This window comes from Populus alba, chromosome 11 (assembly GCF_005239225.2).
Source record: "Populus alba chromosome 11, ASM523922v2, whole genome shotgun sequence".
Lineage (NCBI taxonomy): Eukaryota > Viridiplantae > Streptophyta > Magnoliopsida > Malpighiales > Salicaceae > Populus > Populus alba.
This window is the reverse complement of record NC_133294.1, coordinates 7,940,751-7,946,998: the sequence shown is the minus strand read 5'-3', so window position 1 is coordinate 7,946,998 and position 6,248 is coordinate 7,940,751.

Below are 6,248 nucleotides of genomic sequence, written 5' to 3'. Positions count from 1 at the left end.
GAATATGAATGATTTTTTTTTCAGGAGACCTATAATAATCGGTTGAGGGAAGAGATACGGGGACGATCCTTCAACCCATCTGGAATTCGATCCGGATTTGTGGATGGAGGCTGGATCGTCAGGTGGACCGATAAAAATCGGGTTTACGGGCTTCTCCAACACTACCGCCGCCAACTTTGCGGTCGACCGGTACTGCTTCAACCATTGGGAGCTCCCAATCTGTATTGAGCTCCCAATCTAAGGAGTTCGTGGCCTTGCCAGCAAAGTGCGCGACCAACCTATCAGAGGCGTACACACAACTCAAAAGAAAGAGCAAAGATTGGCAAACGACGAACAACACAAGAAGCAGAGTCTGAACAACAAAGAGTGGCCTATGAAGAGCTTCGTCAAATGGTCATGAACATGACACAAGGTGGAACATGTGCGCCTAATCCTTTTTGGCCGCCTAACCCCTAGCCTCCTCCTCCTCCTCCTCCACCTTTATATTAATTTTTAATAAAACATTATTTTACATTTAAAATTTGATTTAATGTTTTTTTGAAACACATTCATTTTGTAATGAATATTATTTAACTTTGAGTTTTTGTTGCTTAATTATAAATTTTATTTGCATAATTGGTTTTGTATTACCATTAATTTATATTATTTTTTCTAAATAATTAAAAAAATTAAAAAATAATTACACAGGGATTATCGACGGAATGACTCCGTCGGCATTGGACAGTGTCTGCCACCATCACCCGACGAATATTCAGACGGACAGATTTGGTCGGTTATTTCCATCCCATCACCGACATATTCACCGACGGAAATAATCCGTCGTATAAACTTACCGACGAATTTACAGATGGAAATATTCGGTCGGTATGAAATATCACCGACACTTTTTACCGACGGATTTAGTCCGTCGGTATATTCCAAGCGGAAAACTTTTTTTTTTTTGGTGTGTATTATAGAATAAGATTCTAATATAGGATATTGTAATCATTACAGTTACTCATGTATCTATCAGAATAGGATTCTAATATAGGATATTGTAATCTTTACAGTTACTGCAGTTCTTCTACTGCCTCTATATAAATAGGAAGGGCTAGCTAAGCACAACCCTAAACACCATTCCATTATTCTCAACTGCTATCAGAGCTATAAAACCCCTAAAATAATTAAACCTAATTTTCTCACAGCCTCCCAACCTCCCTTCTTCAATGGAACAGCCACCACATACATCTTCAAATTCTGCAGCACCAGCAGTCCAGCTTTCTTCTTCTCCGACAGTGCAGCCCTCTTCTCTTGCAGTGCCTCCTCTGCTTTCCTCTACTACGTCACCGCCTGGATTCTCCTCTGCCATGGCTGGTGAATGCCTCCTCTTGCAGCCCACGTTTGCTGCCTCTACTGCCGCAAGCATTATCTCCCTTTCTCATACTCATCAAGTCATCTCCCTCAAATTAACAAACACCAATTATTTATATTGGCGTATGCAAATGCTGCCTTATCTCTTAGGCCAAGGAGTTTTTGGTTTTGTTGATGGCTCCTACACATGTCCATCAACACATGTTCTTGCCCATGATGGTATCTCTCTTCAGGTAAATCCGCTTTTTCAAACCTGGAAACAACAGGACCTACTCATTCTAAGTGCTCTTCTTTCCTCCCTATCTATGGAAGTTTTGCATCTTGTTGTTGGCTGTCAAAGTTCTTGTTCAGCTTGGGGCACTCTTGAGCGAGCTCTCGCTTCCACCTCCAACTCTCGTATTATGCAACTTCACGGCTCTCTTCAGGATCTTCGATAGGGTGATGAATCAGTAACTCAATTTATGCAAAAAGCGAAGGCCTTATTTGATGAATTGGCCGCTGCTGGTCGGCCAGTTTCACTTGAAGATTTCAATTTATATGTGTTTCGTGGTCTTCAAGGAGAGTTTAAAGACTTAGTTACCAGTCTTATTACCAAAGCTGAACCTTTATCATATGCAGATCTTCACAGCCATCTCCTCACACATGAATTTCTTCACAAATCTTCGGCTGCCATACATGCTCCTCTGCTGCCCACACCCAGCATTCCATCTTCTGCTCTTGTTGCATAGCGCCAGACTTTTGGCAATTCTAGCCGTAGTAGGGGCCGCTTCAACGGTGGCTGGCGTCCTAACCAGTCCAACAACAGAGGTAATCGATTTGCTGGCTCCAGACCTGATCACCGTAGCTTCCAAAACTCCTCCTTCGGTGACAATAGGCAGGGCTCTTGGCAGCGTAATAGGGGGCAGAATCCACGCTGCCAACTGTGTCAGAATTTCGGCCATACAGCTCCCCATTGCCCTCAATTCCAGCAGCGAGGTTATGGCCAACAACCTACTGCCAACCTGGTGCAGCGCAATCTCTCCTCAACCGGTTCTGTTGATTGGTTTCCAGATACCGGTGCCAATCAACACGTCACACCTGATCTTACCACCTTGACCGCTTCAGAACCGTACCTTGGTAATGATAATTTGCATGTTGGTGATGGTAAGGGCCTTCCTATATCTCATCTTGGTCATACAAAAATATATACACCACATCGTTCTTTCACCTTATCTAATGTTCTCCATGTTCCTGCAATCACAAAACCTCTGCTCTCTGTTCAGAAATTTTGTCTTGATAATAATGTTTATTTTGAATTTCATCCTCGTGTGTTTTATGTCAAGGATTTCAACACCCATGAAGTCCTTCTCTCAGGTCAGAGTAAAGATGATCTCTATGCCCTGACCAAGTCTTCCGTCACGTCAGTTCCTCAAGCCTATTGGTCTCCCTGCACTTATGCCTCTGCCGATTTATGGCATCGTCGACTAGGTCATCCTACTTCACGTATCTTTCAATTGTTAATCTCGAAAAATAAGATTATTTGTAACAACAAACGTCTTAATTTTCAATGTCAAAGTTGTCCTTTAGGAAAATCATCGCGTTTGTCTTTAGGACCTACTAGTCACAAAACTTCTGCTCCACAAAATTTTTAGTGATGTATGGGGCCCTGCTCCTTTTTTTTTTTTCTTCAGATGGCTATCGTTATTTTGTTATCTTCGTTGATGCTTATACTAAATATGTATGGTATTATCCTCTAGTTGCCAAGTCTGATGTTTACTCTGTTTTTCATCAATTTCAGACTCTTGTCGAACGTCAATTTTCCTTAAAAAATAAAAATCTGTTCAAAACTGATTGGGGCGGTGAATACCGAAAACTATCCACATTTTTTCAGACCATTGGTATTCATCATCGTCTGATTTGTCCCCACACTCATGAACTAAATGGAACAGTAGAGCGTCGTCATAGGCATATTGTGGAAACAGGTCTTATTCTTTTAGGGCAATGTAAAGCACCTTTTCGATTCTGGAATTATGCTTTTGAAACCTCTGTTTATCTTATAAATCGCATGCCTACTCCTATTCTTGCCCATCGCTCTTCGTTTGATTGTTTATTTCAACGGTCTCCTGATTATCATTTTTTACGTACCTTTGGGTGTCTCTGTTTTCCTTTTCTGCATCCATATAATAATCATAAATTGGATTTTTGTTCCTCTCCATGTGTGTTTTTTGGATATAGTTCCTCGCATCTTGGTTATCGATGTCTTGACATTGCATCTCACCGCATTTATATTTCCTGTCATGTTCGCTTCTATGAACATGTGTTTCCATTTGATAATTCTGAACAGATTGCAAAGGTCTCCACCACAACCCCCACCCCACCCGCTACTGTCACCCTCCCAAATTTGCTAAACCACCCACCGCTGCCGCTACTTCTACCTCCACACGGGTATTGTATTCTCCCTCTTCTGAGCCTTTTGCATTCTCTGATGCTGACCGGTATGCAGTTTGGCATAATGTGTGATGAGATCGCCGCTTTACGCGAAAATCACACTTGGTCTTTGGTTCCATTTCATCCTTCGATGAACGTTGTTGGCAGTAGATGGGTATATCGGATCAAACGTCGTGTTGATGGTAGTATTGAGCGCTATAAAGCGCGCCTTGTTGCTAGAGGTTTTACCCAGCAGGAAGGTATTGATTATTCTGAAACCTTCAGTCCAGTTATTAAGCAGGCCACTGTCTGATTGGTTTTCTCTATTGTGGTTTCGCGAAATTGGAAGATTCATCAGCTTGATATTCATAATGCCTTCCTCAATGGTGTTCTTACTGAAGAGGTCTACATGAAACAGCCTCCAGGTTTCGTTGACTCTTCTCTTCCATCTCATGTGTGCAGATTGCAGAAATCATTGTATGGTTTGAAACAGGCACTGAGAGCATGGTACACTCGTCTAAGTGATTTTTTGCTCTCCATCGGTTTCCGAGCTTCCAAGGTTGACACCTCCCTGTTTATCTTATCTGATGGTACTAATATCTTTTATCTCCTGGTGTATGTTGATGATATTCTGCTCACGGGTAGTAACTCTGCTATGCTCCATCATCTTATACAGTTACTCAGCTCTGAGTTCAAGCTTCGTGACTTAGGTGCTGTTCACTATTTTCTGGGTATTGAAGTTCAGTCTACCAGTATGGGTTTAATGCTGCGTCAACATAAATATATTCTTGACATCCTCACCCGAGCTGGTATGACTTCCTGCAAACCAGTTGATACTCCAGTCTCCCCTTCGAAAGTCATTTTATTACCGGATCGTTCATTCTCTGATCCTACACGATTTCGTCAAATCGTGGGTGCTCTTCAATATCTTACCTTCACCCGTCCAGATATATGTTTTGCTGTTAACAGAGTCTGTCAGTTTATGCATGCTCCTACAGATTCTCATTGGGCCGCTGTCAAACGTATTTTACGCTATCTTAAAGGTACAACATCTTATGGTTTCCATATCACTCGAGGCACCTCTTTTGCTCTACATGGCTTTACAGATGCAGATTGGGCTGGTAGTATTGATGATCGCAAGTCTACGGGCGGTTATCTTGTCTTTTTTGGTCAGACGCCGATTTCTTGGAAATCCGGCAAGTAACGCACTGTTGCTCGCTCCTCTACTGAGGCTGAGTATAAAGCCCTTACTGATGGTACCGCTGAAGTCATTTGGCTTCAATACTTGTTAACAGATTTGCAGGTTCCCTCAGTCTCTACCCCTACCATTTGGTGTGATAATCTTGGTGCTACTTATCTCTCAGCATATCCTATCTTCCATGCTCGTACTAAGCATGTTGAAGTGGATTATCACTTTGTCCGTGACCGTGTTGCCAAGAAAGAAATTCAGATTCGTTTTATTCCCTCTCGAGATCAACTTGCTGATGTCTTCACTAAACCGCTTCCTGTTGCATCCTTTACTGCTTTTCGATTCAAGCTTCGGGTTGATCCCCCACCCTTAGCTTGAGGGGGCATATTATAGAATAGGATTCTAATATAGGATATTGTAATCATTACAGTTACTCATGTATCTATCAGAATAGGATTCTAATATAGGATATTGTAATCATTACAGTTACTGCAGTCTTCTACTGCCTCTATATAAATAGGAAGGCTGGCTAAGGCACAACCTAACACATTCCATTATTCTCAACTGTGTGCACGGTCCGTTGGTAAAAACCGTCGTAAATGTTTTTTTTTGTATTTCCGACCGATATAAGCGACGGAATGTGGAATCACCGACAAAAGGTATTCCAACGGGCGTATTCCGTCGGTAATATAGTCGGTAAATAATTTACCGACGAACTTTCTGTCACACACCGACGGAATATTTCCGTCGGTAAAACTGTGAAATCTTGTAGTGATATATATATATATATATATATATATATATATATATATATATATATATATATATATATATATTATCTTGGCTTGTATGTTTTGTTTGTAAAACAATTGGTTTTTTATTTTTATTTTTATCAACAGAATTAACAATAAATAATAAAATTACTAATGAATGTTTATTCCATCAAAGAATTAATCAGTAAACTTTTCACCAACAGAATAATAATCTTATGCCTACAAAAAATTATATCTGTAAAATTATTAAATATTGTAGTGATTGATTGCTTATGTATAAATATTATTTTATTGTTATTTGTACCGTTCAGATGCCTTTAAATGAACCTAATTATATAAAACAAATTAATATCGCATAGATGCTATTTTATATTAACCTACAGGAGATGAATTTTATTGATTTTGTTTGTGTAAAGTCAAAAATATTCCTGGTTAGCAGAGTTTAAATTTTATTGATCCTAGAAGTTAAATAGTATTTTTACTGTATAAAATAATTTTGCAACTTTTCCATGGTTAATAAATCAGCGTAA